This window comes from Tamandua tetradactyla, chromosome 2 (genome assembly GCF_023851605.1).
Source record: "Tamandua tetradactyla isolate mTamTet1 chromosome 2, mTamTet1.pri, whole genome shotgun sequence".
Classification (NCBI taxonomy): domain Eukaryota; kingdom Metazoa; phylum Chordata; class Mammalia; order Pilosa; family Myrmecophagidae; genus Tamandua; species Tamandua tetradactyla.
In genome coordinates this window covers 141,186,552-141,205,358 of record NC_135328.1, presented here as the reverse complement: position 1 = coordinate 141,205,358, position 18,807 = coordinate 141,186,552, and the positions used below count along the sequence as shown (strand labels likewise).

Here is an 18,807-nt window from a genome sequence, read left to right as displayed (position 1 = left end):
TTTTTTTATCCCTTCAGATTCTTGATCATTGCTGCTATCAGACTTAACTGTGGGTCATTCTTAAATTCATCTGTCCATTACACCATAAGAGCTTTCAATTTTTCACAGGCTTTAGGATGACCCTTATTTAAAATTTACTGGTTTACCTCAGTAGCAAAATCTCTTGAACATAGTTCTAAATGAAAAATGTTGCCATAGTTTGATACACAGACTCCTAGAAGCCAGCGTGAGAGACCAGCTTTATCACAAATATCGAAAATGAGGCCCCAGTCCTCTGTTGTATTCATCTCACTGGTTGCTTCTTCCACAATCCTTATCAAAGGGGTTGGAGGCAAGGAGCTGTATCTCTGCCAGCAGTGGGGGGCTGCACTATAAGCCCAAGTGAGCATGTGGCACAGGAGGGCAAGCTACTCAGCACAGCCAGCTCTGCAGACCAGACGGCTCCTCTCTGGCCTCCCAGCCCCTCAGGCTCCCCAGATTTGTTTTTTGTTTTGTTTTGTTTTAGCTCTAGTAGGTTTCTTGTTTCTTCTGGATTTTCTAAATACAGAATCATATCATCCATGAATAGAGATAACTCTATTTCTTCTTTATTTCTTTTTCTTGCCAGGTTGCTTTCACTACCACATCCAATACAATGTTGAATAGAAATGATGATGGGCATCCTTGTCTTGTTCCTCACCTTCTGGAAAAGGTTTTAGTCTTTTACCATTGAGTATGATGGAGCTGTGGGTTTTTCCTATAAGGCTTTTGTCATGTTGAGTAAGTTTTCTTGTATTCCTATTTTTCTGAGTGTTTTGGAATCCTCGGTTTTGTCAGAAGCCTTTTCTGCAACTGAGGTAATCATGTGTTTGTTTTCATTCATTCTGTTGATGTAGTATATTCCATTGATTGATTTTCTTACATTAAATTACTCTTGTACTCCTGGGATATCCCACGTGATTCTGTTATGTAATCTTTTTGAGGTGCTTCTGGATTTGGTCAGTGTCTTTTGTTGAGGAATTTTGCATCTATGTTCATAACACCTGGTGGTCTGTAATTCTTTTCTTTTTGGTATCTCTAACTTACTTTGATATTAGAGTGATGCTGTCCTCATACAATGAACTAGGAAATCATCCTTCTGCTTTAATTTTTTTTGCAAGAGTTTGAGAAGGATTGGTACTGATTCTTCTCTAATTGTTTGGTAAAATTCACCAGTGAAGCTATGTCATCCTGGGCGTTTTTTTGTTGTTGTTGTTAGGAGATTTTTTTTATTACTAATTCAGTCTTTTTCCTTGTTATTGGTCTGTCGGTATCTTTTCTGCTTGAGTCAATGTACATAGTTTGAACGTCTCTAGGAATTTTTCCATTTCATCTAGGATGTCTATTTTGTTGGCAAACATTTCTTAATCCTCTTACAATCCTTTTGTTTTTGTATGATCAGTAGTAATATACCCACTTTATTTCTGATTTTAGTTTACACCATCTATTTTCTTTACCTACTCTAAAGTTTCTAAATTTTTTTGAAAAAGATATTTTCAAAGAACCAATTTTTAGTTTTATTGATGCTCTGTTATTTTTCTCTTCTGTATTTCATTGATCTCTCTTCTACTCTTTATTATTTCCTTCCTTCTACTCTTCCCTGGGTTTGGTTTGCTTTTCTTTTTCTGGTTCCTCCAGCTGTTAGGATATGTTACTGATTAGAGATCTTCTTTTCAATATATGCATTTAGAGCTGTAAATTTCCATCTGAGCATCTTCTTTGCTTCATCACCTAAGTTTTTTTTTAAAGTTAATTTTGACTTATTATTAATCTCTAGGAGCTAGAACATCCCTTCATTTTATAATACATGCTCAATAAATATTTGATAAATGAAATCATAAATGACTGAATAAATGAAAAGGCCACATTTGTCCAGTAAAACCGGTATTATGACACTGAAAGGCATTCCCCGCCCCCCACCCCACACTATTCTGTTTTGTACATAGAATAGTCTATAAATTGAGCATCCCTTTGGGAGAGCACTATACCAGGGACACTACATGGGAGAGTTTGGGCAGTTCATTATAAGCAAACTGTGTAACTTCAGCGTCTCTAAGAAATTAGTTCTTATATGTATAGTCTTCATTATCATCAAAAATCAGTATATCTGTTAATACTAAGTACAGTGAAAAAGGATTTGTGTACAGTATGGTTTTTATATTGTCAAAGAAGCCTGCAAATCAATCTCTTTACAGACAATTATTATTTTTTTATTTTTAAATATTTTATTTAAAAACTATTATAATATATATATATATATTCTATAACCATAACTATATAACGAAGTTGACTATAAAATTTGCATGAAACTACTGAATTGATAAACTTTGAAAAATTCCTTCGACCATATATAAATATATTTTTTAACAAATATATAAATGGGATGATATGTATGATCTTTGGTCTAGGGGAGGCCTTTTTTATTTTTGGCTCACTTCTGCCCATGTAACACCACACACGTAGTAATCCACCAATCCAGAGCTCTCCTTCTAAACTGTTTCTTCACATTTACAGTACTCTTCACAGTCACAGAAAAGTGGTGAAAACTAAACAAAGTCCCTGGACTATTTGAATTTACCTTCCAGTGCTACACATATATACATATAATATATAGAAAGAGATCTATTCAGCTGTGACCATATTAGATAGTTGTTTTGGTTTGCTAGCTGCCAGAATGCAATCTACCAGAAGTGGAATGGCTTTTAAAAAGGGGAATTTAATAAGTTGCAATTTAACAGTTTTTAAACTGTAGAAATGTACCAATTAAAGCAAGTCTGTAGAAATGTCCAATCTAAGGCATCCAGGGAACGACACCTTGATTCAAGAAGACCAGTGAAGTTCAGGATTTCTCTCTCAAGTGGAAAGGTGAACATAGCCAAGGTTTCTTTCTTGGCTGGAAGGGCACATGGTGAACACAGTGTCATTTGCTAGCTTCCTCTCCAGCTCCCAGGGAGGCGTTTTCCTTCTTCATCTCCAGAAGTCTCTGGCTGGTGGACTCTGCTTTGTGGTTCAGCGGCATTCGCTTCTGTGGCTTTCTCATGGCTCTGTCCTTCTCTGCTCTCTAAATCTCCCGCTTTCTACAAAATGTTTCCTCTTTTATAGGATTCCAGTAAACTAATCAAGACCCACCCAATCCAGATTAACAACCACTCTTGATTGGGTCACATCTCCAGGAGATAATCTGATTAAAGTTTCAAACATAACAGAACTGAATATGATCAGAAGCAACGGCTGCCTTTACAAAATGGGATTAGGATTAAAATACGACTTTTCTAGAGGATATAAGCACATTGAAACCAACACATTCCACCCTCTGGACCCTAAAAAAGATGTTTTTCCCATATACAAAATACTTTCATTCCATAACAACATCAGAACCTTAAAGCATTTCAGTAACAATCAAATGCAGTACAAGGTTTAAACCAGTACAAAGTCTCATAGTCAACTACAGGTATGTATAGTCCTAAGGCAAAACTTTCCTCTGACTCTGGTCCTGTGAGACTCAAATAAGTTATTTGCTGCAAACATACAAATGAGGAACAGTCATAGGATACATGTACCCATTTCCATAGGGAGGAAGGAACACAGGGGTCCCTGGACCCAAGCAGTTTCAGAAACCTGAAGGGCAAAGACCATTAGATTTCAAAGTCTGAGAGTCATTTATCTTCGGGGCTTTAGAAAGCTACAGTCCCACCCTTTCCAAGGGCCTACGCAGAGGCCTGCCTCTCTCCAAACACACCTTGGAGGACTTTGGAGAGACCATCTTTTTCTTGGCTCCACCCTCTCCAAGGATCAGGGCTGCACCCTGGTTCTCTGCCATCTCCAGGATACACACTCGGCACCTCCATGTGGTGGCAGCCAGACTCTCCCCAAACCCCAAGGACTGTGCTGCACCCTCTTCAAGGCCTGAGGCAGGCCGACTCTTCCACTGCAATAAAGTGGAAGGCCCACTCTCTGCCTTCGGGGCAAACTCACCCTCTTCAAGTACTTGGGTGTGTCCACTCTCCTGGTCCAAGGCTTCTTGACTTCAGACCCCAGCTTCCTTGGTGTTGCCTCTGAAGTTATTTTTCCTTCAATGTGTCCCTTCTCTGTCCCTCTCTGTCCTAACTGGCAGTGGTTTGCTTTATACAGATGCTGCAACACTCTCATTGGCTTTCTGTGCAGTAGCCTTGGATCATGTCCATTAGACATAAGGAGTTTTCACAAATCTTTCCTGGATAAATCCACGTCCAATCTTGGTTTTCTCTGAAGTGTATGATTGGTTCCACATTTGGCCAGATCCTCATGTGGGGCACTATTCTCTGAGGTCTCCCTACCAGGAAGCCCAGAATTTTTCAGAACTTCAGTTTGTGGTTTCTTTGTACCCAAGAGTTCAGTTCTCAGTCACATTTCAGTATAAGCTGGGAGAGAAACCAGGCTGTGCTTTCCACATTTAATTTGGAAATCTCTTCTGCTAAATAGCCAGATTCATGGCTTTTAAAATCTGCCTTCCAACCAATGCCACTAGTCAACTTTGCCAGATTATCTGCTATTTTAAAACAAGGATCGCCTTCCTTCCAGACTGCAATAACACACGCTTCATTTCTGTCTAGAGGCTGGTCAGGGTTATCTTTAGAGTCCACATTTCTACCAACAATCTCTTCAAAGCATTCTAGGCCTTCTCTATCAAGCTTCTAACGGCTCCTCCAAAATCTTCCCCTTATCCATTTAAAAAAATGTTTCAATTTGTTTGGCATTTGCAAACCACAGCAGCACCCCACTCCTCTGGTACCAGAATCTGTTTTAGTTTGTTAGCTGCCAGAATGCAATCTACCAGAAATGGAACCACTTTTAAAAAGGGGATATTGTCCAATATCTTCTCCCATTGAGTTGGCTGCCTCTTCATCTTTTGATGAGCCTTTTGAGGTACAGAAGCATTTGATTTTTTATTTTATTTGCAATCTGAGATCTCACAGCTTTGTTGATTGATTTTTTTTATTGATAAGCAACATACAGCACATTCTTAACATACAAACATTCCATACATGGTGTACAATCAGTGGCTCACAATATCATCACATAGTTGTATATTCATCACCATGATGATTTTTTAGAACATTTGCATCATTCCAGAAAAAGAAATAAAAAGAAAAAACTCATACATACCATACCCCTTACCCCCTCTCTCTCATTGACCACCAATAGTTCCATCTATACAGCTTTACAGTGTCAGGCATTTCCCTCTAGCCTCTCTAATATACCTTAAACTCAAAAGGGGTTTCTAATGAAAGGGAGGGGTAAGGGGTATGGTATGTATGAATTTTTTTCCGTTTTCTTTTTATTTCTTTTTCTGAATTGATGCAAATGTTCTAAGAAGTGATCAGGATGATGACTATACAACTATGTGATAAAAGAAAATGTTCATATTGTATGTTGATTTGTTTATTAATAAAATTTTTTTTTAAAAAAGAATAACCTCCAGGATAACCTCTTGACTCTGTTTTGTCTCATTTCTCTCTTCCCTCTTTTTTTTTTTAAATTTTTTTATTAATTAAAGAAAATTAACAAACAAAACATTAAGATATCATTCCATTCTACATATAAATCAGTAATTCTTAATATCATCACATAGTTGCATATTCATCATTTCTTAGAACATTTGCATCGATTTAGAAATAGAAATAAAAAGACAACAGAAGGGTGGGCCACGGTGGCTCAGTGGGTAAGAGTGCTTGCCTGCCATGCCCAAGGACCCGGGTTCGATTCCCGGTGCCTGCCCATGTAGAAAAAAAAAAAGAAATAAAACGATAATAGAGAAAAAAAAGATTATACATACCATACTCCTTACCCCTCGCGTTCATTTACCACTAGCATTTCAAACTAAATTTATTTTAACATTTGTTCCCCCTATTATTTATTTTTATTCCATATGTTCTACTCTTCTGTTGATATAGTAGCTATCCAGTCCTATTGCACAGTCTGTATCCCTTCAGCTCCAATTACCCAATATCTTACCCTATTTCTACCTCCTTGATGGTCTCTGTTACCAACAACATATTCCAAGTTTATTCACTAATGTCAGCTCATATCAGTGAGACCATACAGTATTTGTCCTTTAGTTTTTGGCTACTCTCACTCAGCATAATGTTCTCAAGGTCCATCCATGTTGTTACATACTTCATAAGTTTATTCTGTCTTAAAGCTGCATAATATTCCATCATATGTATATACCACAGTTTGTTTAGCCACTCTTCTGTTGATGGACATTTTGGCTGTTTCCATGTCCTTGCAATTGTAAATAATGCTGCTATAAACATTGGTGTGCAAATGTCCGTTTGTGTCTTTGCCCTTAAGTCCTCTGAGTAGATACCTAGCAATGGTATTGCTGGGTCATATGGCAATTCTATATTCATCTTTTTGAGGAACCGCCAAACTGCCTTCCACAGTGGTTGCACCATTTGACATTCCCACCAACAGTGAATAAGTGTGCCTCTTTCTCCACATCCTCTCCAGCACTTGTCATTTTCTGTTTTGTTGACAATGGCCATTCTGGTGGGTGTGAGATGATATCTCATTGTGCTTTTGATTTGCATTTCTCTAATGGCCAGGGACATTGAGCATCTCTTCATGTGCCTTTTGGCCATTTGTATTTCCTCTTCTGAGAAGTGTCTGTTCTAGTCTTTTTCCCATTTTGTAATTGGATTGGCTGTCTTTTTGTTGTTGAGTTGAACAATCTTTACAAATTCTGTATACTAGACCTTTATCTGATATGTCGTTTCCAAATATTGTCTCCCATTGTGTAGGCTTTCTTTTTACTTTCTTGATGAACTTCTTTGATGCACAAAAGTGTTTAATTTTGAGGAGTTCCCATTTATTTATTTATTACTTCAGTGCTCTTGCTTTAGGTATAAGGTCTATAAAACCGCCTCCAATTATAAGATTTATAAAATATCTCCCTACATTTTCCTTTGTTTTATGGTCTTAGACCTAATGTTTAGATCTTTGATCCATTTTGAGTTAACTTTTGTATAGGGTGTGAGATACGGGTCCTCTTTCATTCTTTTGCATATGGATATCCAGTTCTCTAGGCACCATTTATTGAAGAGACTGTTCTGTCCCAAATGAGTTGGCTTGACTGCCTTATCAAAGATCAAATGTCCATAGATGAGAGGGTCTATATCTGAGCACTCTATTCGATTCCGTTGGTCAATATATCTATCTTTATGCCAGTACCATGCTGTTTTGGCCACTGTGGCTTCATAATATGCCTTAAAGTCAGGCAGCGTGAGACCTCCAGCTTCGTTTTTTATCCTCAAGATACTTTTAGCAATTTGGGGCACCCTGCCCTTCCAGATAAATTTGCTTATTGGTTTTTCTATTTCTGAAAAGTAAGTTGTTGGGATTTTGATTGGTATTGCATTGAATCTGTAAATCAATTTAGGTAGAATTGACATCTTAACTATATTTAGTCTTCCAGTCCATGAACACGGTATGCCCTTCCATCTATTTAGGTCTTCTGTGATATTTTTAACAGTTTTTTGTAGTTTTCTTTGTATAGGTCTTTTGTCTCTTTAGTTAAATTTATTCCTAAGTATTTTATTCTTTTAGTTGCAATTGTAAATGGGATTCGTTTCTTGATTCCCCCTCAGATTGTTCATTACTAGTGTATAGATACACTACAGATTTTTTAATGTTGATCTTGTAACCTGCAACTTTGCTGTACTCGTTTATTAGCTCTAGTAGTTTTGCTGTGGATTTTTCAGGGGTTTCGACATATAGTATCATATCATCTGCAAACAGTGATAGTTTTACTTCTTCCTTTCCAATTTTGATGCCATGTATTTCTTTTTCTTGTCTAATTGCTCTGGCTAGAACTTCCAACACAATGTTGAATAACAGTGGTGATAATGGACATCCTTGTCTTGTTCCTGATCTTAGGGGGAAAGTTTTCAATTTTTCCCCATTGAGGATGATATTAGCTGTGGGTTTTTCACATATTCCCTTTATCATTTTAAGGAAGTTCCCTTGTATTCCTATCCTTTGAAGTGTTTTCAACAGGAAAGGATGTTGAATCTTGTCAAATGCCTTCTCTGCATCAATTGAGATGATCATGTGATTTTTCTGCTTTGATTTGTTGATATGGTGTATTACATTAATTGATTTTCTTATGTTGAACCATCCTTGCATACCTGGGATGAATCCTACTTGGTCATGATGTATAATTCTTTTAATTTGTTGCTGGATTCGATTTGCTAGAATTTTGTTGAGGATTTTTGCATCTATATTCATTAGAGAGATTGGTTTGTACTTTTCTTTGTTTTGTAAGATCTTTGCCTGGTTTTGGTATGAGGGTGATGTTGGCTTCATAGAATGAATTAGGTAGCTTTCCCTCCACTTCAATTTTTTTGAAGAGTTTGAGCAGAGTTGGTACTAATTATTTCCGGAATGTTTGGGAGAATTCACATGTGAAGCCGTTTGGTCCTGAACTTTTCTTTTTGGGAAGCTTTTGAATGACTGATTCAATTTCTTTACTTGTGATTGGTTTGTTGAGGTCATCTATTTCTTCTTGAGTCAAAGTTGGTTGTTCATGCCTTTCTAGGAAGTTGTCCATTTCCTCTACATTGTTGAATTTATTAGCATAAAGTTGTTCATAGTATCCTGTTATTACCTCCTGTATTTCTGTGAGGTCAGTGGTTATGTCTCCTCTTCCATTTCTGATGTTATTTATTTGCGTACTCTCTCTTCCTTTTGTCAATCTTGCTAAGGGTCCATCAATCTTACTGATTTTCTAATAGAACCAACTTCTGGTCTTATTGATTTTCTCAATTGTTTTCATGTTCTCAATTTCATTTATTTCTGCTCTAATCTTTGTTATTTCTTTCCTTTTGCTACTTTGGGGTTAGTTTGCTGTTCTTTCTCCAGTTCTTCCAAGTGGACAGTTAATTCCCGAGTTTTTGCCCTTTATTCTTTTTTGATATAGGCATTTAGGGCAATAAATTTCCCTCTTAGCACTGCCTTTGCTGCATCCCATAAGTTTTGATATATTGTGTTTTCCTTTTCATTCGCCTCAAGATATTTACTGATTTCTCTTTTAATTTCTTCCTTGACCCACTGGTTGTTTAAGACTGTGTTGTTGAGCCTCCACGTATTTATGAATTTTCAGGCATTCTGCCTATTATTGATTTCCAACTTCATTCCTGTTTCTTTATTGATCCTCTGTTTAGATGTTCTGTCCATTGATGAGAGTGGGGAATTGAAGTCTCCAACTATTATGGTAGATGTGTCTATTTCCCTTTTCAGTGTTTGCAGTGTTTGCCTCATGTGTTTTTGGTGCATTCTGGTTCGGTGCATAAATATTTATGATTGTGATGTCTTCTTGTTGAATTGTTCCTTTTATTAGTACATAGTATCCTTCTTTGTCTCTTTTAACTGTTTTACATTTCAAATCTAATTTGTTTTATATTAGTATAGCTACTCCTGCTCTTTTCTGGTTGTTATTTGCATGGAATATCTTTTCCCAAGCTTTCACTTTCAAGCTATGTTTATCTTTGGGTCTAAGATGTGTTTCCTGTAGACAGCATATAAAAGGATCCTGTTTTTTAATCCATTCTGCCAGTCTTTGTCTTTTGATTGGGGAGTTCAATCCATTAACATTTAGTGTTATTACTGTTTGGGTAGTATTTTCCTCTACCATTTTGCCTTTTGTATTTTATATGTCATATCTAATTTTCCTTCTTTCTACACTCTTCTCCACACTCCTCTTTTCTGTCTTTTCATATCTGTCTCTAGTGCTCCCTTCAGTATTTCTTGCAGAGCTGGTCTCTTGGTCACAAATTCTCTCAGTGACTTTTTGTCTGAAAATGTTTTAATTTCTCCGTCATTTTTGAAGGACAGTTTGGCTGGGTATAGAATTCTTGGTTGGCAGTTTTTCTCTTTTAGTAATTTAAATATATCATCCCACTGTCTTCTCGCCTCCATGGTTTCTGCTGAGAAATCTACACATAGTCTTATTGGGTTTCCCTTGTATGTGATGGATTGCTTTTCTCTTGCTGCTTTCAAGATCCTCTCTTTCTCCCTGACCTCTGACATTCTGATTATTAAATGTCTTGGAGTATGTCTATTTGGATCTATTCTCTTTGGGGTGCGCTGCACTTCTTGGATCTGTAATTTTAGGTCTTTCATAAGAGTTGGGAAATTTTCAGTGATAATTTCTTCCATTAGTTTTTCTCCTCCTTTTCCCTTCTGTTCTCCTTCTGGGACACCCACAACATGTATATTTGTGCACTTCATATTATCATTCAGTTCCCTGAGCCCCTGCTCATATTTTTCCATTCTTTTCCCTATAGTTTCTGTGTCTTTTTGGATTTCAGATGTTCCATCCTCCAGTTCACTAATGCTAACCTCTGTCTCTTGAAATCTACCATTGTAGGTTTCCATTGTTTTTTTCATCTCTTCTACTGTATCTTTCATTCCCATAAGTTCTGTGATTTGTTTTTTCAGACTTTCCATTTCTTCTTTTTGTTCATTCCTTGCCTTCTTCATGTCCTCCCTCAGTTCATTGATTTGGTTTTTGATGAGGTTTTCCATGTCTGTTCGTATATTCTGAATTAATTGTTTCACTTCCTGTATCTCATTTGAACTATTGGTTTGTTCCTTTGACTGGGCCATATCTTCAATTTTCCTGGTGTGATTTGTTATTTTTGCTGGCATCTGGGCATTTAATCAGATTTCCCTGAGTGTGGGACCCAGCAGGTTGAAAGACTTTCCTGTGAAGTCTCTGGGCTCTGTTTTTCTTAACCTGGCCAGTATGTGGTGCTTGTCTGTCTGCGGGTCCCACCAGCAAAAGATGTTGTGGCTCCTTTAACTTGGCTCCTTTAACTTTGGAAGACTCTCGCTGCTGGGTGTGTGGTGGAGACAGAGGAAAGGTTGTAGGTTGGCTTTAATGGCTTCAAATTGTGAAGTCCTGGGATCTGAATTCCTTGAGAGAGGGATTCCACCTGAGTTGCGTTTCACCCCTCCCGCGGGGAAGGTTCAGGTGGTAGAGAGCCCTGAAAGCAGCCTGTTTCTGCGTTCAGGGAAGTTGCAACCTGTGTAATCCCAACGCTGAGCTCAGAGGCAACGAAGCCTTCGTAGAAACAGCCGCAGAAGGCTCTGTTTCGCCCCCTTTCCTCTTTTTCAGTTAGCCCAATCGGCGACTTCTGCCTTGATCAGTTTCACCTGAGCTGAGGGCCTATTTTTAGTAGTCAGAAGTTGTTCATTAATGCCACTATTGGTGTTAGGTTGGGCTCAGTCTCTACTACTGTTGGAGACTCTTTCCTTTCCCTCTGGGAAGTCGCCTGTGGGGGAGGGTCGCCAGCCGCCGCGGCTTGGGGAACCGCTGTCCCGCGGCTCCCAGCAGGCCCGGGAAGCTGCGCGTGGGGGAGGGGCGCCGGGCACCGCGGCCTGGGGAACCACCGATCCCAAGCTCCCAGCCGGCCTGGGAAGCCGCGTGTGGGAGGGCCGCCGCGGCTTGGGGAACCGCCGCTCCGAGGCTCCCAGCTGGCCCGGGAAGCCACGCGTGGGGGAGGGGCGCTGGCTGCCGCGTCTTGGGGAACCGCCGATCCGAAGCTCCCAGCCGGCCCAGGAAGGAGGGTGGGGGCTCCAGCCGCCAGCCGCTGTGGCCCAGGGAAGCGTGCGCCTCTCGGGGACCTCACCGCAGCAGAGTCTCTTAGCTGGTCCCCCCGTTCCAGAATGGGGTACGCTGTGTGTCTGGTCTCTGTCGTGGCTCCGGGAGCTGTGCTGTACTGTTTCTAGTTCTTTAGTAGTTGTTCTGGAGGAGGAACTAAGACCCGCACGCGTTACTAAGCTGCCATCTTCTCCGGAAGTCACGTTTGAGCTTTTAACATGGGGTTATTAATTACAAACCGTAGTAGAAGTTTTATTTTACCTTTACATGCTTATTAGGGTTAGGTTAATTAGTAGGTAGAACATATTTTTTATACTTGCTTTGTTTCTCTTTTAAAGTTTTTTTTTTGTCAAAGATGAAGTTTTGACATATAGCTGAGCACTTGTACATTTAGCAAAGCCTTAGGTATTGTAACTGACATGTAAATTTGATTGTTCTATGCATATGTTTTAGGATATAACATGAATAGTAACAACATTGTTAAATCTCTAGGAATTTTTTACAATTTTTAAATATATGAATAACATTTTATCCATGCAAATTAAGCTAATAGAATAATAAAAATTTTCTTTTAGTTATTATAATACTTGTTAAACACTTCTTTGTGTAGTGTGTTAAACTGTTTTAGCATCTTACTTTTACAAGGTGAGAGAACAAATCCTTTGTGAAGAAAAAAAAACTCTGTCAAGAAAGACCAGGTGGAAAATGAGTTCCTAATAAAATGTTAAGGTAACAAAAGTCTAAAAGGCCACAAAACAGTAAAAGCACCACTGTCATTTGAACAGTGGCTAGTTACTTGCATTGTCTTGGCATCTTTAATCCCTGAATCTGGGTTTTCCTCTGAATTCCACACAGATCATGCACTGCACAATAATTTTATCATAAAATACCTGTTTTCTACATATTTTAGGATAAGCTACTACAAGAAATAAGTTGGTACAAATACATGAGGTAGTGAACAATCTCAGTAGTGGGGGCAAACATTTTCCCGAATTTTGTCAAAGGGTTTGAAGAGGCTGTGGGCAAAAGCAAACATCTAAGGAATTCTTAATTTCACAGATTGTGTATTTTGTTCTCGGAATTTTTGGTTTTCTGTTGTAAAACACTGGGTCTCTGTTCAGTTAGGAAGAACTCAACTCTCTTTGAACATAATCTGTTTATGCAATCTTCATTGCTTTTACAACTCTCTAATTTTGAAATACATGATTTTATCATTTATCCAGTTTTAATATTTCTTACAGTGGAACCAATGGACTGTTATGACTTTCTGCTTCCTAACTGGAAGCCGAATTATGTTGAAAATGTCTCTTTAACATCTCCCATCCCTCCACTAAACTATAAGATTCTTTTACAGTTACTAAATGTTAAGCTGAGTATGGAAAAATGAACTTGAAAAAGCCTCCTTTATAGCAACTTTTTATACACTTTGCTTCATAAAGCAGAGGCCCATGGAAGTACAGCACTTGCTCACCCTCCTGGAATTTAAGCTTCAGGTCTTCCTTCAGCACCATTTATAAGTGATTCACAGCCACCTCCTTCTCCCACCACCCGCAACTATTGCCCCAACTCTTTATCCCATTCAACTCCTTAAAGTTATTTTTTGCACATCTAATTCTTAAATATTATATGGTTCAAATGTGACTCTATCATTTTTTTGTTTTTATATTCTTATATATGTATTTTTATTATTATTTTTATTGGAGTAAGAGAAAGGGGGTGGAGTGGGCAGGAGGGAAGTGAAAATTTAGGGCTATTAAACTGAGAATCCTTGGGATACTCAGACCAAGAAGAAGGAGAAATAAAACCAGTTTTATTTATTTTCTTTTTCTCACTGGAATGAATATCTTTTATTCAGCATAATTTGTTGTAGGCATCACAGAATATTAAATTCATGCTACCAGGATAAAAGCATACACCGCCAACAAGGCTTCCAGGATCTATGGAGTATATCACTGTATTAAAGTGGAGAAGCTATTACTGGATATATTTTTGAAACTGAAGTACTTCCAAGTTTGTTAGTTCCAATTCCATTATTTCTGGGGAGTTTTTAATAACAAGAATATGAAGAAATAAACAGTGCTGGTTCTGTAACATTAAAGTTTTAGGAATGGACTGTTGTTTTCCAGTAGAGACCATGAGAATGACCTCGTTTCTGAGAAAGGACAAGTGGCAGTCTTTCTTTAGTGTGCCTTACGAGCCCAACAGAAAGAGCAATAGGGAATATGATCAGCCAGTTTATTTTAATTGAAGACGGTAGCTGTCTTTTCACAATGGAAGTACTCGGTGACTTTTTCAGAGAAAGTAGTAGCTCAAACAGGAATTTTTAAAAGTATATTGAGACCTTACTCCGGTCTAAATCTGTTCCACGTATTTTTACAATAATTTTTTTTTAATGATCATTCCATTCTACATATATAACCAGTAATTCATAATATCATGACATAGTTCCATATTCATCATCATGATCATTTCTTAAAACATTTGCATCAATTCAGAAAAAGAAATAAAGACAACAGAAAAAAATTCATACATACCATACCCCTTACCACTCCCTTTCAATGACCACTAGCATTTCAATCTAAATTTATTTTAACATTTGTTCCCCCTATTATTTATTTTTATTCCATTTGTTTTACTCATCTATTGATAAGGTAGATAAAAGGAGCATCAGACACAAGGTTTTCACAGTCAAACAGTCACATTGTAAAAGCTATATCATTATACAGTCATCTTCAAGAAACATGGTTACTGGAACACAACTCTACATTTTCAGGCAGTTCCCTCCAGCCTCTCCATTACATCTTGACTAACAAGGTGATATATGTTTAATGCGTAAAAAAAACCACCAGGACAACCTCTCGACTCTGTTTGGAATCTCTCAGCCATTGACGCTTTATTTTGTCTCATTTCACTCTTCCCTGTTTTGGTCGAGAAGTTTTTCTCAATCCCTTGTTGCTGAGTCTCAGCTCATTCTAGGATTTCTATCCCATGTTGCCAGGAAGGTCCACAGCCCTGGGAGTCATGTCCCACATAGACTGGGGGAGGGCAGTGAGTTTGCTTGTTGTGTTGACTGGAGAGAGAGGCCACATCTGAGCAACAAAAGAATTTCTCTTAGGGGTGACTTGTAGGCCTAATTTTAAGTAGGCTTGACCTATGCTTTGTGGGGTTAAGTTTCATATGAACAAACCCCAAGATTGGGGGCTCAGCGTATGCTTTGGTTGTCCCCACTGCTTGTGAGAATATCAAGAATTCAACTTCAGAAAGTTGAATCTTCCCCCTTTCTCACCATTCCCTGAAGGGGACTTTGCAAATGTTTTTTTATTCAGTATTCAAATCACTCTGGGATTTATCGGGGCATCACTCTGGACAAACCAACAAAATCTCATGCCTACTCAAGATTCCATGTACTTGTGGTGTTCAATTAAGCTCTCTACATAAATTATATTAGGAAAGCACTAGTCAAAATATAAATCTTGTACCAAATAAACATTTTTTGGTTTAGTCTCACACATAAGTCAAAATTTTAAAATATTAATTACTATCTGTTCTAGTTTGCTAGCTGCTGGAATGCAATATACCAGAAACGGAATGGGTTATAAAAAGGAGAATTTAATAAGTTGCTAGTTTACAGTTCTAAGGCCGAGAAAATGTCCCAATTAAAACAAGTCTATAGAAATGTCCAATCAAAGGCATTCAGGGAAAGATACCTTGGTTCATGAAGGCCAATGAAGTTCATGATTTCTCTCTCAAGTGGCAGGGCACATGGCAAACACAGAGTTTCTCTCTCATCTGAAAAGGCATATGGCGAACACGGCATTATCTGCTAGCTTCTTCTCCTGGCTTCCTGTTTCATGAAGCTCCCCAGGAGGCATTTTCCTTCTTCTTCTCCAAATGTCACTGGCCGGTGGACCCTGCTTCTGGCTGGGTCATTCTCTGCTCTCTCAGAAATCTCTCTCTGAATCTCCCAGAATGTTTCCTCTTTTATAGGACTTCAGAAACTAATCAAGATCCACCCAAATGGGTGGAGTCATGTCGTTACCTAACCCAGAACAACCACTCTTGATTAAATCACACCTCCAGGGAGAGGATCTAATTTCAGATTCAAACATAGAGTATTGAATAGGGATTATTCTGCCTTTACAAAGTGGGGTTTTGATTAAAACATGGCTTTTCTAGGGGACATACATCCTTTCAAACCAGCACACTGTTCAAATCACTCTGGGATTTATCAGGGCATCTCTCTGAACAAACTTGCAAAATCTCATGCGCTACTCAAAGTTCCATGTTCTTATGGTGTTCAATTCAACTGTCCATATAAGATATATTAGGAGAAGCATTAGTCAAAATATATATTTTGTACCAAATGAACATTTTTTTACTTTAGCCTCACACATAAGTTAAAGTTTTAAAATACGAATTACTATCTATTTTCAACACCCTGCAAATTGACCTTCCTTTGTTCTTCCTCATGCAGAAATATTTTTAAATTTTTACATTTAGTCACTATCATTGTACACTCTAGACATTCCTGGATTGTACCATCTCAGTCTTTATTGTCTATCTTTCTTTCTGATTTCATTTGTGTCCCCAGGCCTCCTCCCTCTATCATTCTCACATCCAGCTTCATTCAGTGTACGAATATCATTGTATTACAGTTAGGTACTATTGTGGTATCCATTTCTGAATTTTTATAATCAGTCCTGTTTCACAATCTGTATCCCTTCAACTCCAATTACCCAATATCTACCATGTTTCTATCTCCTGATGGTCTCTGTTCTTAACTGAAATTCTCTGAGTTCATTCATTAATGTTAGTTCATATCAGTGAGACCATACAGTATTTGTCGTTTTGTTTCTGGCTAATCTCACTCAGCATAATGTTCTCAAGGTCCATCCATGTTGTTACCTACTTTGTTTTTTCTGTCTTACAGAAAAATGTCCAAAAAAAAAGTCTTACTTTATTACAGTTGCATAATATTCCATCGTATGTATATTACACAGCTTATCTAGCCACTTGTCTGTTGATGTCCATTTTGGCTGTTTCCATCTCTTGACAATGATAAATAATGCACTATAAACAGTGGTGTGCAAATATCCGTTTGTGTCCTTGCCCTCATGTCCTCTGAGTAGAGACCTAGCAATGGTATTGCCAGATCATATGGCAATTCTATACTTAATTCCTGAGGAACCGCCAAACTGCCTTCCACAGCGATTGTACCATTTGACATTCCCACCAGCAGTTGATAAGTGTGCCTCTTTTCCCACATCCTCTCTAGCGCTTGTCATTTTCTATTTTATTAATAATGGTCATTCTGGTGGATGTGAGATGATATCTCATTATGGTTTTGATTTGCATTTCCCTAATAGCCAGGGAAGTTGAGCATCTCTTCATGTGCCTTTTGGCCATTTGTATTTCCTCTTCTGAGAAGTGTCTGTTCAAGTCTTGTGCCCATTTTGTAATTGGGTTGTCTGTCTTCCTGTTGAGTTGAACAATCTCTTTATGTATTCTGGATACTAGACCTTTATCTGATATATCGTTTCCAAATATTGTGTCCCATTGTGTAGGCTGTCTTTTTGCTTTCTTGACGAAGTTCTTTGATGCACAAAAGTGTTTCATTTTGAGGAGTTCCCATTTCTTTCTTTCTTTCTTCAGTGCTTGTGCTTTGGGTGTAAGGTCTAGGAAACTGCCTCCTATTATAAGATTTATAAGATATTTCCTTACATTTTCTTCTAACACTTTAATGGTCTTAGATCTAATGTTTAGGTCTTTGTTCCATTTTGAGTTAATTTTTGTATAGGGTGTGAGATATGGATCCTCTTTCATTCTTTTCCGTGTGGATATCCAGTTCTCCAAGCACCATTTATTGAAGAGACTGTTCTCTCCCAGGTGAGTTGGCTTGACTTCCTTATCAAAGATCAATTGTTCATAGATGAGAGGGTCTATATCTGAACACTGTATTCAATTCCATTGGTCAGTTTATCTATCTATATGCTGTTTTGACCACTGTAGTTTTGTAATATGCCTTAAAGTCAGGTAGCATGAGACCTCCGACTTCATTTTTCTTTCTCAGGATATTTTTAGCTATTTGGAGCACCCTGCCCTTCCAGATAAATTTGGTTATGGTTTTTCTATTTCTGAAAAGTAAGTTGTTGGGATTTTAATTGGTATTGCATTGAATCTGTAAATCAGTTTAGGTAGAATTGACATCTTAACTATATTTAGTCTTCTAGTCCATGAACATGGTATAGCATAAGATTTTAAGATAAATACTATAAATAAAACTATATTTTTCTTGCCTCTGCAGCAGGTGATAAGCTTCTGTGATAGTTAGGTTCAGGTGTCAGTTTGGCCAGGTGATGGTGCCTAGTTCTGTTGCTGTGGACTTGAGTCATTAGCATGTAAAACTCAACTATGGTTGATTACATCTGCAGTTGTCTAAGGGGAGTGCCTTCAGCAATGAATGATGTTTAATTTAATTAGCTGGAGGCTTAAACAGAGAAAGGTCAGAAGAGAGCTCGATGTAGCACGGCCCAACTGGCTCAGCCTACTTCATCTCAGCACTTGTCCAGACATTTGAAGATGCAGAAAGGAATTGCCTGGGAGAAGACTGTTGGAATCCAGAACCAGGAGAAAAGACCTGCAAATATCACCATGTGCCTTCCCATGTAACTGAGAACCTCAGATGAAAGCTGCCTTTCCTCTAAAGAATTATAAATTTTTAACTAAATGAATCCCCTTTTATTAAAAGCAAATCCATCTCTGGTGTGTTGATGGCAGGCTAAAACAGCTTCTATGAATAAGGACGAGTGGGGTTCATTTATTCATTAACAAATACTAATTCTTGTGAGAGGTTTAAGATGTTTTATCTAGGTTAAACAACAATACATTCTATCATTTAATAGAGTTTACTTGTACCCAAAAACTTGTCACATTTTAGTCAGATTAAGCCACCCCTTCCCGCTTCCCCATCTCCAAGAGTTCATGCAGAAGAAGAAACTGCAGAGTCTGGTTTCACTTGGTCTTCCTTTTTCCTTTACTCATTCCAGTTTATTCAAAACTTAAACAAAACTAATTAAGCATCTAATATGTGCCAAGCAATTTGTCAAATCTGGGAAATAGAAAACAAAACATGGTCCCTAGCCTCA

The 18,807-nt window shown here is 38.0% G+C and overlaps 1 protein-coding gene across 2 annotated transcripts in view; it reads left to right on the top strand.

Moving 5' to 3' along the window:
- The window catches only part of LATS1 (large tumor suppressor kinase 1), a 77,275-nt gene that overhangs the window by 48,198 nt on the left and 10,270 nt on the right, over positions 1-18,807 (top strand). The window lies entirely within an intron of this gene.